The sequence below is a fragment of the Callospermophilus lateralis genome, chromosome 2 (assembly GCF_048772815.1).
Source record: "Callospermophilus lateralis isolate mCalLat2 chromosome 2, mCalLat2.hap1, whole genome shotgun sequence".
Classification (NCBI taxonomy): Eukaryota; Metazoa; Chordata; class Mammalia; order Rodentia; family Sciuridae; genus Callospermophilus; species Callospermophilus lateralis.
Window position 1 is genome coordinate 20,826,896 of NC_135306.1, and position 21,449 is coordinate 20,848,344.

The following is a 21,449-nucleotide window of genomic DNA, read 5'->3' on the forward strand; positions in this document are numbered from 1 at the left end:
TTATTTCTTGAGCAAACAGATCTTTCACGACCAAGAGAAAGAGAGTATGGTGGCACTGTAGACCCAATTCATATGGAATCATCTTCGACAAGTTCTGGGGTGACCAGCTGCAAGTGAACAGTTCCACGGACAGAGAACATGACCACCCACCATGGTCAGACTTTGCCAGAGAAATAACTCTGAGCACATTGCACTCCATTTTCCCCTTTCATAAGACCACAACCTGAGCCAAGGTAAATATTAAAAGGCCTGAGCCCTCCTAAATACTCAACACACTTAAAACGCAATCGTCTGTCACAAAGAGACAATTAAAAGTTTAAAAGTTGTGTGCCTCCTAAAAAGAAGTCCATACCATCAAGAGGAGGTCCACCTGCCAAAAAAAAAAAAAATTCAATTTGAACTCTGAACAAGCCTCTGGACATAACACCAACACACAGGTAAAATAATAATGAAACAAAATGTAAAAAAGTAAGATTCTGAGATGAGTAGAGGAAATCTGAATTCTGATCAGTTGAATACGAGCGACATTAAGGAATCAATTAGGCATGATAATGGAAGTGCCATGATTTTACAGTCGTCTTCTTTTAAAATATATTCACGAGCCCTGGGCACCAGCTCCAGAACCCACCATGCTCTCCTCACCTCCCACCTCTGTTTGCAAAGCCCCCCACACCTTTCTCATGTAGAGGTTTCCAAACTATGATGGATGAAATGATAAGAGGTCCAGTATTTGCTTCAAAATAATTAAAGCTGGGGAAGGGGGCATAAATGATATAAGACACCCAGGTGTTGACGATGGTGCTTGCAGGTTCATTATACAATCTGTCCTCTTTTGTATGACTAAAATTTCCCACGATAAAAACATTAAAGGGAAGGGAGGCTGTCAGAGAGGCAAATGCCAGGAAAGAAAAAGAAAAGTTCTAAAAACTATAAATTTCACTCTCCTTAGGCCTGTGGCTACCTCAATACATTATGTCCCTATAACATCCAAAGGCTGTAACGCAGGAAGGCCAGGTCTTACAGTCACCCTTCTGGGTTTCAAGGTTTGATAACAGAATAGCACTAGGTGTGGAGGCCTCTGTATGTCACCCTGGATCACTGGGAGACAAAGACTGAGGGGACATGGCAAGAAAGTGCCACAACACAATGGAAAGGGCCATGGTGACCTGGGGGCCATCAGACCATGGGTTGGGTGTGCAAGGAGGCACTTTCCCTTTTCTCTCTTCTGGGAGCTCTGCACATTGGAGGCGAGCCGGCCCCCAGGTGAGGAGACACACAGGACACAAGAGGTCAACCCAGCGGTCATATCCCACGAGCTCCAGTTCCCGGGAGACCTGGGAAGAGGGATGAGACGAGGTGGAAGAAAGCAATGGCCTGGCATCAAGGGCAATGTCACCCAACGTGGTGAGGGACAGAAAGTACAATAAAGTCTCCTTCCTTTGTCTCACATTGCCACTCACCCCAGATCATTTAATAGCATACTTAAGCGATGTCAAAACCCCTTTTTTGTTATTACTGGCATCTCTGCAGAAGGTGCTTCCTGGATGTCCCCTCCACTGCTCCTCAGCTCCACCTCTGACTACAGAGCAGAGCCGGGAGCAACTCGGGTGGGGGCCTTGCTACAGCAGCACCTGCTGGTTTCTCAGTGTGCTGAGACCACAGGGCATGCAGCAGCGTCACATCCAGCATCCTGGGACATCGGGCGGGGGACATCAACTTTTCTGGAACTCTGAGATAATCATGTATCTTTGTCATTTCAGTAAATATTTAAACACTGACTTCAGACAAAACACCGCGCTGGGCACCGCAGGGGCCCACCCTTACATTTTATAAACACAACCTCAAAACACAGGGCCTCAGGACCGCCCTGCCAGTGGCTCTACACTGCACTAAAGAAACAAAATCTTGTCAGACAAGCCCACCTCAGCTCTGATGGTGGCTTTCTATGAGCTGGCCCGGGCTCCAGCTCCCCACAAGCCCTGGGCACCAGAACCCACCATGCTCTCCCCACCTTCCACCTCTGCTTGCAAAGCCCTCCCTCCCTTTTCTCATGTTGAGGTTTCCAAACTATCTACTGACGGGCTGGGGTTGTGGCTCAGTCGTAGAGCGCTCGCCTAGCACAGTCGAGGCGCTGGGTTTGATCCTCAGCACCATATAAAAAATAAACAAATAAAAATAAAGATATTGTGTCCAAGTACAACTATAAAAATTTTTTTAAAAAAGGAATCTATTGAATGCTCCCTCCTCTTAGGCCTTCCCTGACCTGCTCCCCGGCAGAATCAGTCACTCCCTTCTCCACTGCTTTGAAGGTATCTGCACTGAAGCAGTTTACACAGTTTTTATCATTAATTTACACTTTTAACTTCTGCACAAACACTGCGACTCGCCCATGACTGTGACTGTGCCGGTTCATCCACGCTGTGTGGTTATCTGCCATCTCGCCCCAGGTCCATCAGCAATTCTGGGAGCCTCCCCTAACCTGGCCCTGGTGACCCCAGCCAACAACCTTCCTGGAACAGCCGGCATACAGGTCTCAACTGCCTTGGCCAGCCGGGGTGCAGGGGAGACCGTCAACCAGACCTCATGCAGTCCAGATTCTTTCCTCCTAGAACTACACAGCCAGGGAAAGCACGGGCACCCCTCGTTCCAGATGTTCACTGGAATATCACTTGCACTCACGGGAATAGACCACCGGCTACAGAAGCCTCCGGTCTCCTGAGCCTGAGGCTGCCACCATGGACCATCTGCACACAGTGCTTGCGGTCTGCTTTCACTGCACCCATGGCAGCCTCTGGAGATCAGCAGAACAGATATTTTCTCCACCAATGAGGAAGCAGACTCGAAAAGATGAGGTAACTTGCACAAATGTATAGACGCTAGTATTTGTTGCACCAAAGGTTGAATGGGGTTTCTGGTTCCTAGGTCAGCGTCTCTTGCCAGAAGTTCCCTCTGTGGGACTTTCCTCCAGCCCCTACACTGTCCTTCAGCTCCACTCCCAGGTCATAAATCCTTGTGGGTAAACATGAAGCTTCTGTTTTTAAAGAGAGTCAGGGAAAGCTAACATCTTCCTTAAGGTCTTAATACAAGTTATCCCAAAATGACTTTCTCAAGATACGGTCCCCACGAAAACAAACATGGAGGGTAAACATGAAAGTACTAGGGGATGGGCAAGGGATTACATGAACTCAACCACCCAGGTCTCTCTGCCCATCACAGTCCTCCAGCCCCGGGGTCAGCTCTGCTGAACTCTGGAACAGGTATGGTGTGGGAGCAGCACCTTCTTCACAACTGCGCGAGTCTTGCAGCTCAGGAAGTGAGGAAACCCTTGGCTTAACCAAAAGGCCTCCTGTCTTCCTTCAGTTACCCTACAGTCAGCTCTCCAAACCACAGCCAGAGCGCTCTTTTAAAAATGTAAAACAAAACATCAACACCCTTGCTCACAATTCCCAAAGACACTCCATGACATTCAGAAGGAAATCTAACTCCCACCGTCTGCAAGCGCCAACATCACTGGTCCTTGCCCTTACCTTTTACCCAGGTCATCCTGCTCTGGATAGATTGGCCTTCCTTCTGGCCCTGGCACTGTCTTGGCTCATCCTGACCTCAGGGCCTTAGTACTTGCTGGCTTTCTCTATTTGGAATATTCCTCTACCACAGATCTCCATGGGCTGCCTCTTTGCTTATCAAACAAGTTTCTGCTCATTTGACACCTATTTAGAGAGAACTTCTCTTACCCATAAACCCTAAAAGTATCCCTGTATCCCTTCATCACTCTCTAGCCCCTTTCCTGGGCTTTATTTTTCTATACAGGAATTATCACTATTTGAAATTTTATCATATATTTATCAACTGACTATCTTAGCCACTAAGCCACATCCCCAGCCCTTTTTGTTTTTCCTTTTGAGACAGGGTCTCACTGAGTTGCTTAGGGCTTCGCTAAATTGCTGAGGCAGGCTTTGAACTTGCAATCTTCCTGCCTCAGTCTCCCAAGTCACTAGGATTACAGGAGTGTGCTACTACACCCAGGTCTGTAAAATTAAATTTAAAACCACTTTGGAGAACAAACTCAATGGGAAAAATCTCAGAAGTGTTCTGTTCAAAGATATTCATGCTGGGCACAGTGGTGGCCGCCCATAATCCCAGAGATTTGGAAGGCTGAGGCAGGAGGATTACACATTGAAGGCCAGCCTTTTCAAAATAGTGAGACCCTATCTGAAAATTTTAGAAAAGGGAAAGGAAGTAGGCATGTAGTGCAGTGGTAAATGCCCTGAGTTTAATTCGCAGTGAGGGAGTGGGGGAGGGGTGTTCATGGTGTTCAAAACAGAACAAAGAACACAATGAAACCTGGAAAAAAATCCCAAAGGCTCACTAACCAGGAAATGATTGTGTTTACATTAATAAGACAGAATGTACACACTCATTCAAAAACTGTAGATCTAGACTTCTAGATGAACTTGGCGAGTTGACCACCAGTCTTTGCTTTTTCTTCCTTCCTCCAGATACTTATTTAAGAATGGGAGAGAAAAAGCAGTGGGGAAAAATGACAAGAAATACAGCAACTAGAGTCATAGTGATCCTGGAAACTAGAATAGGGTGCCATCCAAATGCCAAAGCTTCTAAGATTTTCTATTGGTATAACTGGAAAAATAACTAAGAGGCATCTTGAACCCGAGTCACCATGAGGTTACTTAAGGTAATCAAGGCTACTTAGAAGGTAGAAAATGTCTCAAACCCCCATCTCATGTGCACCCTAATGTGAAAGTGCAGTTGTCAGGAGGGAAGGGAACATGGGAGGTCTGATGACGGGACAAAGGAGGACAGCCAGGGTTTCTGGCTGCTGTGAAGTGGATCATAAGCACAGGTAGACGCCCTAAGCAAAGTCTACCAGTAGGGGGCTCTCTGCCCACAGTGCTTTATCCGGACCACAGGGGTAGAAATGCAGGGTAAAGGTCAAGAACAAACAAGGTGGCCCCAGGGTCAGCAGGTCTGGGGATGTCCAACAGGCAAGTCTGCAAATGCGAGTGGGGCAGGGCTCTACAAGGAGGAGAGGTGCTAAAACAAGAAGGAAGCCGGGCGCCAGGTGATCCAGACACCCAGAGGAGCCAGACCAAGTCTCCCTGAGGGGAATGCTCAGGATGCTGCCAGTCTTCCTTCCACCTCCCTTCCCCGCTCACAGCTCGCTCAGCTGGTACCAACATAAGGATCCAAAAGGACAATTCTAATGACATCAAGTAGAAACAAAGGCAATCCAGTTATCCACTCTTCAGGCCTGCATCCTTATATCAGACACACGTAAAGAAAAAAAACCAAAAACACACCGAAACAAAGTCACACAAAATCCTCAAGAGCAAACATACATGAAAAAGCTTCAGCCCGTGAAATAAAACACTTAGACCACATTCACTGTGTGCTCTCATTAAAAAAAACAAAAACAAAAACAAAAAAAACATGGCATCTGGAGACGAGGCTCAGTGGTAAAGTACTCACCTGACATACTAAAGGCCTAGGCCCCAACACTACCAAAAAAAAAAAAAAAGAAAGAAAGAAAGGGGGGAAAAAGTATATACTGAAAACCAAAAAAGGCAAAAGTCATAAGTCAAAACTTAATTCTAAAAGAGGAATTTGATAAAGTAAAACTTAGGAAACCTCACCAATTATAGAAATGAGAAAAAAGAAAAAGAACAGAAAAAAATCACTATTTAAATCTTATCTCCATGTAATAAATTATAAGGATGTGCTATGAATAATGATGTAAAAGCTTGGAAATGTGTATGTTAGATGTTTCTAGAGTAAAATAGGAAGCTAAAATGAAAATGATATTTGACAGAAATCTGAAGACAAATATGGTTAAAGAAGTGATGCCAGAGAATCAGAGACCTCCACGAAAACACAAGCTGGGCCCTCCTGGTTTCACAGTTAATCTCTAATGAACCTTCAAGGAGTAAGTCCTGCTTCATTCAAATATTCTCATATAATTTTTAAAAATGGAGAAACCTTTCAAATCATTTGTTTATTTATTTATGTACTGATGATTGAACACAGAGGTGCTTTACCACATCCCCAATCCTTTTTATTATTTTTCATTTTGAGACCCTAAGTTGCTTAGGACCTCATTAAGTTGTTGAGGCTAGCCCCAAATTCGTGATCCTCCTGCCTCAGTCTCCCAAGTTATGGGAGTCACAGTGCCTGGCTTCAAATCACTTTATGAAGATCACCTAATATCTGATATCAAAAATTTAGGACAAAGAGGAAAATCAGATATAAATATATACATTGCCAATAAAGTAACAGCTAATGGTACATTAAAAGAATTTTTAAAAAGAAGAACGTGCCAGGATCAAGCCAAAGGTACTCTAGGAAAACAAAAATGATTTAACATCAGGAAATTTATTATTGCAATTTATTATATTACTGAATGCATATGTAAATTACTATTGAAGGTAATCTTGTCCACAACTATCAAAATGTTCACTAGTATCATTCACTTGTAACTATCATTCATTAAAATTTCAAAGTAAAGTTAAGGATTTGTAAAAGGAAAGTTCTTAAATATGTTAAAGAACACAGTATCTACCAGAAAACATCAGCAATGAACCTGATTACATTGTTCTAAGTGAACTGTCATAAGAGGCAAATCCTTAGAGGAAGAAAGCAGATGTTTCCACTGACAGAGAGGCTAATCAGAAGAGATGGCTTAGTGAGGATGGGATTTCTTTTGAAGATGACAAAAATATTCTGAAGGGCTGGGCATGTAGCTCCATGGTAGAGCATGTGGCTAGTGTGTGAGGCCCTGGATCCAATTTCTAGCTCTGCCAAGAAAAAAAAGAAAAAAAGAAAAATTCTGGAATTAGGTGCTGATGGTCTCTCCACCCAGTGAATATACTAAAAGCCATTCAACTGTATATTTCAAGATGGTGAATTTCATGGTATGTAAATGACAGCTCAATAAATAAATAAATAACAGCAAACAATGAAACACCAGGGGCACAGCTACTAAGTTCAGAAACTCCATTCTGATACCTGGTATTTACTGGCATTCACAACCACTCTAGAGATTCTAGGGAATGCATGGATAAGCTAGAAGAACACACAATGTGGAATATACACAGTGATCTGCCACATCACTTCCTGGCAGCAGATCAAGTTCTCCCAGAGGAATCTAAAATTTTAATACACACAACAGGAAGAAAATGTTTTCTGTCCATTTTAAAATGATAAATGTGAACCTGTCTTTACTAAATAATGAAAAAGGTAGAGGTCACAGACGACATGGTAGATGGAATTAACATCTGCAATGATTAAGCCCCTGTTCTGTGAGGAGCTCGGTCCTTTCTATGGCCTGGTGATTTCCTACAGGGAGACACAGCTCTGCCCCATGACTCAGGCACAGGGATGAATGAAGCAGAGTGGGGGCTGTGTGAGCCACTGGGAGTTTCCAGCAAGTCTCTTGTTCTTTCTGCTCTACCTTGAAAGTAGGTGTCCCAGGTAAGGGTTGATCCTTCAGAGCGGGATGACCTGTAGGAGAGAGCAGCAAAGCTGACTCAACCACTGACATGTCACATGACCTAGAAATTAATGTTTATTGCATACCTTCGAATTTTTGGAGTTGTTCATTACCACAGCAAAGCTGACATGTCACATGACCTAGAAATTAATGTTTATTGCATACCTTTGAATTTTTGGAGTTGTTCATTACCACAGCAAAGCTGACATGTCACATGACCTAGAAATTAATGTTTATTGCATACCTTCGAATTTTTGGAGTTGTTCATTACCACAGCAAAGCTGACTAGTACATATAATTTTAAAAGTTGTCTAAAACCTGGATAGGAAGCAGTGGCAAAACAGTATGGAATTTAAAGATTCAAAGATTTAAACCCTCCCCCCAGAGGTATCCAAATGTGTCTTAATTAATTAGTATGTCTCAAGTTCTGGGACCTTCTTGCTTATTGATACGAAGTTCAATGCCCTATACCATGCCATCCCCAAATCTTCATGTCAAACATTCTCCAAAACCTCCAAGGTTGCTTACACGAGTATCTCCTAGTTTCCAAGGTCCACTACTCCAAGGTTTCTAGGCTTAGCATCTTCCCTGATAAGTTTACAATTTCCTACTTTGGATTCTGGGGTTTTCATTTATTTTTATTATTATTATTATTGTTTTATTTTTATTTTTATATTATTATTATTATTTTGGTGGTTCTGAGGATTGAATCCAGGGTGCTTTACCACTGAGCTACATCCCCATCCCTTTTTATTTATAGACAGGGTCTCAATAAGCTGCCCAGGTTGTCCTCAAATTTGCCATCCCCCTGCCTCAGCCTCCAGAGTAGCTGGGGTTCTGGGAACATTTCTTATAGGACAAAGACTCTTCTTTAGATACTGGTTCAGAGACCACTTGCTTCAAACCTTTATTTACAGGCTGGTAAGCTATTTTGAAACTGAACATGTTTTCCTAGTTTTTCAATGAAAAAAACCTACCCCTTGAGTAATATCCACCCACTGACCACCAACCAACAAGATCATAAATGAAGTCAGAATGAAAGCACCCCAGTCCACATTCCTTGGCAAAGGTTCCAGTATCTGTTATTAGCCTTTTCTAAAACTCTCCAGACTAGCACTCCCTTCTCTAAACTCTCCTGTGATTCTTGGGAGGAAAGTTTCTCCCCAACTCTCAGCTGAATTTAAACATGATTCCTGTGCATTCCTTCTAAGGAGGGTCCACTGGTTCCAGCACAGCCGAACACGTAACAGATGTCAACCAAAGTGCTGGTGCAGGGCTACCAAAAAAAACAGGAGTGAGAACATCAGTATTTAAACAACTCAGCCTGATTGGGGATAAGGACACAAAAACCTCTAAGGACGTAATGCAGGACTGGTCATGAGAGAGCTCCACGCTTTGAGGAAGGCAAGTGGAGGCCGAGGCACCTGGAGAAGAATGAGCACATGTGCCAAATGGAAAAGCAAGACAGGAGAGTTCAGCTTGGAGGTTCCTGGATGAGGAATCACCTCACTAAAGGAAGGGAGTCACTTCCAAAAGTTTATACCTAATGAATGATATCCAAGAGCCACAACCTGAAGACTCCACTTCTGCTGCTGGCCAAGTACATCAGGCCATCTGTAGGACTCAAAAGTCCAAGCAGACAGCTTTCTAAGAAGCAAGATTAAAATCTCCCAGAGGCACAGATCCATGGAGAAGAGAAGGCTACCTAAAAACTCACTCTTACCTGTCTACCTCAACCCTGGTCTCAACATCCTGTCAATGGAAAACCTGAAAAGCTAGGGCATCCATTCCTCCACTGACATTTCTGTGCCCAAATCACATAGGGCTTGAGGTGCAAAACCCCTCAGCAGTCACCCAAGTTGTGTATGTTACACAAAAGGAAGAGGCTCCAAAGTGATGTGCATGAAGTCACGGTCACCGACTGGTGCATGAGGTGCCAGGGTTGTGTCTCTCCTGCAGGGCTGTGCTACCTGCACCACATTCCTTCTTCCATCTCAACTGGGAAGAAGGTGTCTAGAATGATCCCTTAAGCAAGGCTTGTTCCTTTCCTACCCTTCCATCTTTCTGTGCTGTCATCTGACACGGTACTACTCACATGAAACTCCCTCAGTGTTTGACAAAACAAACCAGGTGCTTAAGGAAAGTTCAAAGGAAAGACATTCTGGACTTTATGAACAAGGGATTAAAAACAGCAATACTCCACAGAGAGCTACCTAGGCTTTTGGTGATCAAATACCTGTCGATTAATCATCTGCCCAGGCCAAACCCTCTCAAGGCAAAAGTCACTCAAGCGAGGAACAGAACCCCACTAGCACCAAGTGGCTACAATAAAGTCTGTTCTCAGAACTCATACTTCTCAAGTGTGTTTGTAAAGCCCTCACCTTTAGCAAGATGTTACAAGTGTCCTTGCTTCAGAGATTACCAAAAACCTCTGTTCCCCTACAACACAGACTCTCTGAAATCCACAGGCACCTTAGGGCCAAAAACTATGTGCCAGGATTTGCATGTGCACAAGCAAATGTGACCCTCCCTTGGGACAGAACCTATCATTTTTGGACTCTCAAAAATACCTATGGGAGGGGCTAGAGTTGTAGCTCAGTGGTACAACACTTGTCTCACAAGTGTGAAGCACTAGGTTCAATCCTAGTACCACATAAAAACAAATAAAGACATTGAGTCCATATTACAACTAAAAAATTTTAAAAATACCTATGGGAAAACGCTAGGCACTCCAGATTCTAAACTGTATCTCTGATCCAGAAAAAGAAACAGAACATATTTCACATTCCCTTGGCTACACAAATTCAAGCTGTCCTCTGTTAGAGCACTCTCACATTCAATGACTGATGACACACACACCCTGCACCTTTGGGGCTAGGATGCCCTTAAACCCACACCCCAAATCTAAAACCAACCCAAGACAAGAATATGCTAAACTAGAAGGAAATGCGTGACTATATTAAAAGAGTCCCCACTTCCCTAAGAAAAAGTTTTCACTTCATTTCCCTCCCCTCGTGCAGAGAAGACAGGACTCTTTCAGTACTGATTCTGAGGCATTAAGCAATGTCCTAATGACTCAGGTCCACATCGTGCCAAGAAGGAGCTGTGCAAGTCCTCAAGGCCAGGGGCAATTTCCCCCATGGTTGCCTTTTTAGAAGTGTGAAGAGTGCCTGCCTCCAACCCAAAAGTGCAGATGGACTTCAGGCTACAGAGCCACCTAGCTGGTACCTGGTTGCTCCAGATCTGGTTCTACATTCCTACCGACATGACTCAGATGGAATGTGGCTGATTCCTTTTTATTTCCATAGTTCATATGGTCACTGAAAAAGAAAAAGGTACTCAACCCAGGCAAAAAATTAAGGAATGAAAGACAAAGCAGGAATGATTCCAAACCAAAACTATGCAAAAGAGATTTATAACTACCTAATCAGACAAGTAAAGAAAGCAGAAGAAAGGAGGGGGATGCAGAGACATAAAAGGGCCTTAAACCTAACATAGTCAGGTGCCACACAGCAACACTTTGGTCAACAACCCACCACAAGTATGACAGTGGTCCTGTAAGATTATAAAAGGCCAAAGTATTCTTACAACAATGGGTCTGTAGATTACAGAAATGCCTTTCCTCAAAGCCTCTCCCCAGTATAAGCTAAGTGTTATTTCAAAAAGTTTTTTTTTTAAGTTTATAAAGTAAAAAAAAAAAAAAAAGTTACAGTTGAGCTAATTTATTACTAAAGAAAGAAAAATGTTTCATTATAAATGTAGTGTAGAACAAGTACAGTGTTTATAGTCTACAGTGGTACAGGTGAGGTCCTTGGCCCTCACATCTGCTCTCCAGCCCCTGACTCACCCAGAGCTGCTTCCAGTCCTGCAGTCTCCATTCATGGTAACTGATACAACTGTACCATTTTTAGCTTTTGTACTATGTTTTTACTGTAGCTTTTTTATGTTTAAATATATTTAGATTCACAAATACTTACCACTGTATTGCAATTGCCCACAGTATTCTGTATAGTAACAGACACTGTACAGGTCTGTAGCCTGGGAGCAATAGGCTACCCACACAGCCTACCTGCACCATCTAGGTCTGTACAAGTACACTCCATGACATTCACACAAGGATGAAGTCCCCTAAAGATGCATTTCTCAAACTGGATCCCCACTGCCAAATGACTCAAGACTGCCTTGTCCTTTCACAGAGGCAATCTGAACTCAGATGCAGAAATGAGCTTTGCAAATAAGCATCAATGATCAGCGATTCTTATTTCTGACCACATACAGAAGACAGAGAAGCACAGATAGACAAAGAAGAGAGTCAAGGAAAAAATGAGGGAAAAAAAATCTTACTACTGATTTGTCTTTAAACTCTGAGGCATAAAGAAAAGTCAGAAATGAGCCCACTCCTGCATGTGGCACGGCTGCGGCCAGGGGACGCTCATCTATATGGAGAGGCCTCTAGGCTTTTCTTGAAGTTGGCATGCAAGGGATCAACAAAGAGGGTTTCCAGAGAGGCTTTTATTTATACTTCATATATGAAGAAGAAAAACACCAGCTGTCCAAATTAAAGAACATCATTATTTTTTTGTGTAGGTTATTATGGAGGAAGGCACTGGTAGATTACAGAAATGCCTTTCCCCAAAGCCTCTCCCCAGTATAGCTGTTGTCTGACAAAATTTAGCTGAAAGATTACATTCCTAAAACATGTATAATGTTTTAAGCACCTTTCATCAAGTAATGAAATACTTGATTATGTCTCTATGAGATGGCAGAGGGAGTGAAACAAAATAATAACCAGTCCCTATTTACTCTACAGACATAATGTAGGGGCTTTTCCAACACATGGAGTCTTGAGTAGTAGCTAATTACCAGGCCGCTACACTCCCCCGAGACCACAAACCAGAGGATATGGAAAGCAAAATCTATTCACACACATATTCACCCAAACACCAAGTTCTCACCGACTGCCAGGTGCTATTACAGATGCAGAGGAAAGCAGGCTGAGAAGAAATCCACTTGAGGGAGCTAGTCCAGGATGCAGCATAGGGAATGGCAACGTGATACACCCTGAGAAATTCATGAGCAAAGCGGAGCCTGCTTGCTGTACTAGAGCTGGGAAGCAAGGTTTCCCCAAGGGCACCTGGACCTGAGCTCCCTAGGGTGGCAGAGGCTTCCCTGAGGGCAGCTGGACCCGCAGAGGCTTCCCCGAGGATAGCTGGACCTGAGCTCCCTAGGGTGGCAGAGGCTTCCCTGAGGGCAGCTGGGCTTAAACTCAGCTCGCCTGTTGGCTCTGAGGTTGTAAGAAAATCCCCTACAGTCACCAATGTTGGCAGAAAGATGCCAAGACCGCTCTGTCCTGGCAAAGCTGCACAGAAATTATTAAGATTGTAAGTGAAAGCCCTCTGTAAAGAGGGAAGAGTCACTCAGAGGAGGAAGAAGACATTCCTGACACAGAGCACTGCATCAGCAAAACTGCCAGGGGGTGAATGCAGCAGGCGCCACTCAGGACCAGTCACCATGGATGGACATAAGCCACTGGGAGGAAGTGACGGGAAATACAGCCAGGAAAGCAGATTAGCTCCAGACTCGGGGATCTTAAATAACAGGTTTGAGAGCTAGAGGAGCACTCTAAATGCTCAAGCCTGCTTTTTTTTTTTTTTTTTTAATTGAATCCAGGGTGCTGCACATGCTGAACAAGTGCTCTATGACTGAGCTACCTCCCCGGTCCAACGTGTAGGCTTTTAAACAGGAAAGTGGTGGCAATCTTGCATAAGTGTTACCAAAAAAGACTTAGGAAAAAGCATGCAGAACACATAAAGGAACGATATAAGGGATGAGAGAAGGAACGGTTAGGGAGCTGTTATAACTGTTCCAGCACCCATCACTGTTGCCTACCCCTGTGGTACTTAAACTGACTGGGAGATGCCAGAAGAGGCAAGGACAGGTGAGAAGTCCCCTCAACGCTAAGGTCAGCTACCCAGGATACTCTCGTGAATGTTTCCCAGGCAGAATAAAATCTGGCCATACCAGAGGAATCAGCTTTCAAACACAGGTAAATTACAAAGGATTAAAAACTGCTAGAGTTCTAGCAAAATCCAGTAAACCCAAGTTCAACGGACCCACGTACCGCCCATGGATTCCATCCTTATGATAAGAGGCAAGTCCTGCTGAAAAAACTCTGTTCAAGGGCTGAAGTTGTGGCTCAGTGGTAGAGCACTTGCCTGGTATGTGTGAGGCCCTGGGTTTGATCCTCAGCACTGCATATAAATAAATAAATAAATAATTGACAACTAAAATATATTTAAAAAAAAAACACACACAACTGTGTTCAGCAAAGGTTTAAGCCAAGGTCACTGGGCATTTGACCTTCTCTGTCCATGTACTGCCTCCCACAGGTCACTCCCCTTCAGTAATCTGTTTCCATGATACCTAATTCAGGCCATTTTTCCACTGTCAAAGACCAGCAGCTCTCACCACAGGAACTCTCATGGGGAATCTTGACCATATTTCATTTAAGGAGACCAGATGTACAAACAGTACACAGACGGTCATCACAGCCTGGCCCTGACACCTGGCCAGAGTGCTCTCCTTGGGACATCTGAACCCACCCTTGGCAGAGAGCAAAAGGTGGCCAGCAGAGCATCCAGGAACCTGGGCTATAAGTTGATTCAAAAATAAAAACACAACAAACCCCCAAAATAGAGAACAAACTCTTGGAGCTAAGAAAGATTACAGGATTTGGAGTCAAAACCCACACTTCTCATGGTGATCTACACATATAGCTATAAATCAAAGGAAGTGAAGATAAAGAAAGTAAGTGTTTTGCTGGGTGTCGTGGCACACCTGTAATCCCAGCAACCTGGGAGGCTGAGGCAGCAGGATCCCAAGTTCAAAGCCAGCCTCAGCAACTTAGGACCTAAGCAACTTAGCAAAACCCTGTCTCAAAATAAAAATAAAAAGGTCTGGGGATGTTGCTCAGTGGTAAAGTCCCTCTAAGTTCAACCCCCAGTACGAAAAAACAGAAAGAAAAAAAAAAAGAAAATTAAGTATTTTAAATTCACTCTCTGCCAGACACTATACAAACAGACCACTTCACAAACTGGGTCTCATTTAACACTTAAAATACCTTGGGAGTGGAGAGGAAATTTTATTATCTCTGTTTCACTAAGAGACTAGGTTAAGGACCAGGGAGATTGGAAGATGGGCCCAAGGTCACTCATCAACAGCAGGCGGTCACAAGGAATCCAGCCTGCAGACTTTGGCACAGAGGCTAGTATCCTCCACCAGTGCCAGAGAGGATTTCACTGAACAAGCATCTACCAGAAAAAAGACTTTGAGTACTACCACACTCACTCTCTTATCTGGGGTATCTAGAGAGTGCCTGGGTGCATGCAATTCTTCGTATGTGTTTCCTAACACAATGAAATTTCTGATCCTCCAATGTCAGAGAAATAAACCAAGCCAAATCTCCTCTCCAGAGATTTTTAAGAGCCAGCCAAGCTCCAGAGAAGATCCAACATAAAGTAACAGAAACCATTAACAAACAGCTCCATTTAGTCATCATCAATCCCCCACAGACTCCAGGAAAAGAAAACGAGACCCCACCATAGCGACTACACTTAGAAGTAAACCCAAGTGGCCACTTGCCACTGTGCACAGGCACAGCTGGCCTCAGCATCCAGTGTTAATGCACAAGGCAGGGGTCCTCATCCCCAGAGAACTCTGGGGTATCATGTATCTCATCCAAACAGCTTAATGACTGTCATCCCCTAAACTGATGGAACAGATCTGAGATTAATATGAAATAACTGTAGATCTCAAATAGTGAAGAGAGAATAGAGTATTCAGTCCATGCTGATGTAAACATTGGTTAACTCTTTAGAGAAGGATAAAGCAAGAAACAACCTTCTTTAATTCTAAATGCAAAAACAAATGTCAGGTTGTTGAAATAATTAAATAAAAATGTTTAAAATAGAGTGATAGATGATGATTTATATCAAGAGTCTCTAAAATATTTGTATCAAGAGAGAAAATATTTTCAGCTTTGAAGATGGCACGGCCTCTGCTGTAACATCTCCAGTAGGCTGCTGTAGTGCCAGGGGCAGCCACAGACAAAAGGGAGACAAGTGGGTGTGGTGTTCCAAAAAAACTTTACTTACAGACACTGAAGCCTGAAATTCACCAGTTTTCAGATGGTACAAAATATAACACTTTTGACTTTTTTCAGCCCTTTAAAGTGTAAAACAAACAAACACACACACACACACACACACACCCTTAAAGCTAATGGTGGCAAGAGGTTGGAGAGGGAATTGAGGGTGGATGTTGCAATACCAGGGTAGCAGAAGGGGCCTTGTAATTGTAAACAGTTTGCATCTTGATCATGGTGGTGCTGGGCACAGAAATGTACACATGCAACAGAAGTGCACAAAGAAAGAAACACACACACACACACACACACACACACACACGAATACATGTAAACCAGAGAAATGTGTATGAGTCTGTGCACTGCACCGATGCCAGCTTCCTGGTACTGTTATCCAAGTACACAAGACGTTACTATTAGGGAAAACTGAGTAAAGGGTATCTGGGACCCCCTTTTACACAATTTTTGCAACTTTCTGTGAATCTATAATTACTCCAAAATAAAAAGTTAAAGATAACAATTTTTAAAACAAGACCAAAAAAGACATTAATTCATGGCCTTGGTTTGCTGACTTCTGAGTTAGATGACTAGTATACTATGATAATAGTATACAATAGTTGTGGTTGAGAAAGGGAATTTCCAAACCCCAAACCAAAAGCAGAATCCATAAAGGAAAAGACTAACAGATTTAACAATTTCTTTCTCTCTCAAAAAAATACAATTAGTAAAAATTGAAAGATAAACAGCAAACTGGGACAAAGATTTGGATACATGTGACAATAGACTGTTTAAAAATTCTGAAAAATCAACATAAAACAAAAAACAGAGTCCAACAGAAAGATAACAACTGGCAATCTGTATACGGGGAAAAAAATGGGAGTTCATAACCCACTTGAATCAAATGTATGAAATATGATATGTCAAGAGCTATGTAATGTTTTGAACAACTAATAATAAAAAAGAAAGATAACAACTGTGTAAATATGGCCAATAAGTAATAACAGTTTGACATCAATAGTAAAAAACAACATGAAAATTAAAACATACATTTCTCCCATCAAATGGGAACCTCTGACTCCAAAACCATTGCTTCTACTGCACCAGACTCAAAATACACGTAAGACAAAACCCCAAAACAAAGTGTCCTTTTCAAAGTCCTATTCAGAACAAAAAGAGAAAGGAAGGACGTGGCCAACAGGCTGGGGGACTCCGGGCTGGATGAGGACAGTGCAGTTAGAGGAGTGCCTGGCTGAACCATCAGAAAATGCTGGTAACCAAAGTGATGCCTGCCTTCAATCCCCAGCCAGGCCTAAGTGGTCGATGCCTGGGCCAAGGACAAAGATTCATGACACATACTACGTTCATTTGTTATCAATGACCCAAGCACTTTTCCTCTGTCAGTTGTGGCCAACAGCAGATGGTCATATTTATACCTGGTGAATTTCATCTCACTACCACATTCAAGTGCAGGGGAAGGCAGTCCTCAAAATTGCCCAGGGGAGCACCGGACTCAGTGACAGTCGGACAAATGGTGTGCTGAGCTAGCGTTAGGGACCAGTTTTAATTCAGTGCACAATGGTGTTACTGCACCAAAGGAGGAGCCCAGATAGAGAAGGCAGGAAACCCCTTCTTGGCATGGAGGAAACAGCTCCAAAAGTGTAAGTAGCTGGGCGCCGTGATGGACTCCTGTCATTCCAGCTGCTCAGAAGGCTGAGGCAAATTAGAGGCCAGCCTCAGCAACTTAGCAGGACCCTGTCTCAAAATTTTAAAATAAAATAAAATGAAAGGTCTGGGGATGCGGCTCAGAGGTAAAGACCACCCCCCCCCCAGTTCAATCCCCATTACAAAAAAAAAAAAATTTTTTTTTTTTGAGTAAAAGACTCAGAGATCCTCTTCTGCCTGCCATCAGCAAACACACAAGTCAAGTTTTTTCAGGACCCTGGGATGATTTCCTTAGGCGGTACCAACCAGAAACTAAACTTTCTCTTTTTTATAAAAACCATGGTAGAAGACATAACAAAACCTACCATCTTGATATTTTTAAGTGTACAGTTCACTGATGGTGAGTACAGCCATGCTGCTGTGGAAGTCCCCCCCAAACCTCTGTTCACATTCTTTTCTTTAACCAAAGTATTCTGGGGCCATGACTGGATTTGCCCCCTCCCCTCACTCTGTCCCTTTGTGCACACAAATGTTCCTGCCTGCACACAGGGACGTGTGCATAACCACAAAAACCGGCACCCCCGTGGTGGCACAATAACAAATCTCACTACTCGGGGAACAGAACAGGGCTCTCAAGGAAGAAGCAGTGGATGACCACAGCAGACTAAAAGCTGAGAGCACTCAAGTATAATGGTGGTGCTGTGGTTGAAATCAGCGTCCCCAAAGGCCCAGGTGTTAAGGGCTGGGTCCAGAGAGGTGCTACTGGGAGGCGGTGGGACTTTTAGAAAGTGGGGCCTAGTGGGAGGAAGTAAGGTCATGGGGGATGACCTTGGAGCGGAAATCAGGATGCTAAGCAATTTTGCTTCCTGGCGGCCTTGAGGTGAGCAGCTTCCTCTGCCCCATGCTTCCACTATGATGTACTGCCCCACTACAGTCCCCAGGCAGGGCCACACCTGGTAACCCCACAAGGCTTTCACCATGCCCCAAACCTATCCCTTACCACCTGCACTGTCACTGCCTGTTTATCTGCCTGGCCCCACCATTGAACCATGAGGTTGAGGAAGCCTGGGCCTGTACTACTATCTTGGTATCTCCAGCATGGTGTTTGTGGCATGACCATAAGGACAACTTCCATCTCACATGCTTATCTGCCAGGTGTCCTGGCTGCTTCTCATCAACAGATGGTCTCCCAGCCCACCCTGCTGAATCTGGGTAGGCCTTTGAACTGCTTTGAATATGGAAGTGATTCTATGCCGGTTCTGGACACAGACCTTAGATGGGCCAGAATTTCCCATTTCCTTTCTCTCAGAATGCTCATTCTTAGGACATGCCCTCCAGAGACCCATCTGCCATGCTTGAGCCACATGACTACATCACATAGACAACGCCAATCAAGCACCAGCCGTGAGTCATCTTGGGAAACCAGACTTCTGCTGACTGCGTCACCAGCCGACATCTGCCTCTAACTGCAGGAGACCCCCAAGACAAAAACACCTGAGGTCAGTCGGCCCACAGAGCATGAGAGACAACAATAAATTTTTGTGTTAATCTTCTTAGTTTGGGATGGCCTGTTATGCTGCAGAACACAACCAGAACAAAGTCTGCCTCAAAACAGGGCCAAAAAATGAAAGAACAATTACATCAGCTGTGACACGATGCAGGGCACACAGCAAACACTCAAATAAATGGCTGCTGCTGTTATTAAAATGATGTGAAAGGGGAATAAACAAGGAGAGAAACTGGCTGGAGAGGTTGTTACGTCTCTGCCAGCGGAAAGCCATGAGACACATTAAGTGCACAACGATGAGCTGAGTTCTGTTTGACTCCTGGGTCCCTCCAAGTTCCCAGGAAATGACAAAAGAAATAAAAAAGGAAGAGTTGGCCCATAAAAATGAATCCAGGACACAGGGAAGGATGCCATCAGTTAATAAGAAACTTTGAGGAATTTCTGGAAGAGATTCAGCAGACAGGATCAAATTCACAGAAAAAAAACAAAACCGCATTTAACCCAAGTTGAGAAACCAAAACCTAAATGGGCCACAGTGGGAAATGCTAGATATGGAAAGAGACAGAATTTTCTACTTGGAGCCTGGGGCAGGTGGGTGGGAGATGGGGATTCAGAGACAACAAGGAGGAAGAAGAAGCCTAAGAAAAAAAGATGGAGGTGATCAAAGGGCTTGGGAGTGCTGAGTTGCTAATGCAAGTTGAAGAATAAAACAGGAAGGAATACTTTAGGTGTTGGTAAAGATGGCGCCCGGAGTGCTTCTCTTCTGGGAGCTCAGGAAAGATGGCGCCTGGAGCACTTCTCTTCCGGGAGCTCAGGTCCATGACGCACTGAATGGCGCACATACAGTCACATCCAATCCCTGTGAAGGGCGCGAACTTTGAATGGCGCACCTCCAATCCCTGAAGTGGCTCGAACTCTCAGCCAATGAAGAAGTAACAGCCCACTCTCCTTGCTCCTCCTCATCCTGTGTTAAGCCCATAAATATCAATACCCTGTTCGTGTTCCTTCTCTTACACTTACTCTCTCTTACTCCCTCCCCTCTCTCTCTCCCCACTCCTCTCTCTCTCTCTCCTCTTCTCTCTTCTGTCTCTACTCCCTTCTCTTCTGCGACTGACCGCTATGGTCCTGCTAATAAAATCTTGGACAGGTAAACGGTTGTTTTGGCTTGTTGAGTTTACAGAGCTTTTCCATCGTCCTTTACATGAGGAACAGCTAGGAAAGTCTCCATCTGCAGGACAACTCTTCTCCCACTTCCTCAGATGAGAAGGGTCTTGACTTGTTATCAGCCTCTTGACTTATTATCTTCCCCACAGCCCCACCGCCCCACAGAAAGGTGCCTAAGAGCAAGGTCAAGGATCTGGTCTCCATCCTGCCCAATTGGCCAGTTCATACCTGCCATCCTGCCCAATTGGCCAGTTCACACCTGCCCAATCCCTGCAAGCAGGGCAAAGGTGGTCTGCAAAATATCCAGGCAGAGGAGAAAAGAAATGTATATACCACACCCAGGTGTTGTTGTATAAGGCATAATATCTAGGGCTTGTCCGCCCCTCTCTTAACTTACAGGCATAATGCTGTGCACTGAAAAACAAATCAGAATAAAGTCTGTTCAAGAAAAAATACAAGAGCTGGAATTGTGGCTCAGTAGTGGAACATCCATGCTTAGCATGCAAGGCCCTGGGTTCAATCCCCAGAACTGCAAAAAGAAAAAGAAAAAAAAAAAAAGAATTAGCTTAATGGTGTTATGTTTCTGTCAAGTTTGAAGCAATTGTTAAGAAAAGTACTCGTTAAACCGAAGAACATTAATTTAAAAAAAAAGTCACAATCAAATTCAGGGTGATATTAATAATATCTAGAAGGAGAAGTGAAAACAAGCCCAAAGATAACTCCTTGCTTTGGAGAAAGCTACAGATACTAACTCAATCTGCCTATGGTTGAAAAATATAATTATAAACATTAGTCAAATAGAAACAGGAAATAGAGCCATAGAGAAAAATAAACTTGAACAAAGCAAACTTAAACAATGAAACCAAAGTCAAGAATTGGAGAAAAGGGAGAGAAACGAAAGCAAAATAAACAGAAAAAAAAATTCAAAGTTCCATGTGAAATATTACCAGATGGAACCTATGACCAAGTAGCACTTATCCTAACTATTAATATAAATACATTAGTTCTGTATTAAGAAATCAATTGACCATATTAACCCATTAAGTCCCAAGTTTTCAATTCTGCAAACATAATAAATATTCAAATATTATTTCAAAGTTACCCTAAGTGTATATTCAACTGAAGTTTTCATAAGTGTTCTACATCTAAGATGATGGAGGAAAAAATGGGTTAAAAGATTAATACAGGAAAGTTCAAATTACATCCACAAATACTGTGACAGCATTTTACTAAGCCCATTTCATTCATTGCTGATTTTTTTTAACATTTTATTTTTTAGTTGTAGATGGACACAATATCTTTATTTTATTTTTATGTGGTGCTGAGGATCGAACCCAGGGCCTCATACGTGCTAGATGAGTGATCTACTGCTGAGCCACAATCCCAGCCCGCTGATTTTTTTTTTTTAATAGTAAGCTATGAATAGAAAAAGTTACCTTAAACTTGCTCAGCACAGTGGTGCATGCTTT

General features: G+C 43.3%; 1 protein-coding gene across 1 annotated transcript in view; it reads right to left on the reverse strand.

The window, feature by feature from the left end:
• Window positions 1-21,449, reverse strand: part of Snx30 (sorting nexin family member 30) — a 107,802-nt gene that overhangs the window by 57,198 nt on the left and 29,155 nt on the right. The window lies entirely within an intron of this gene.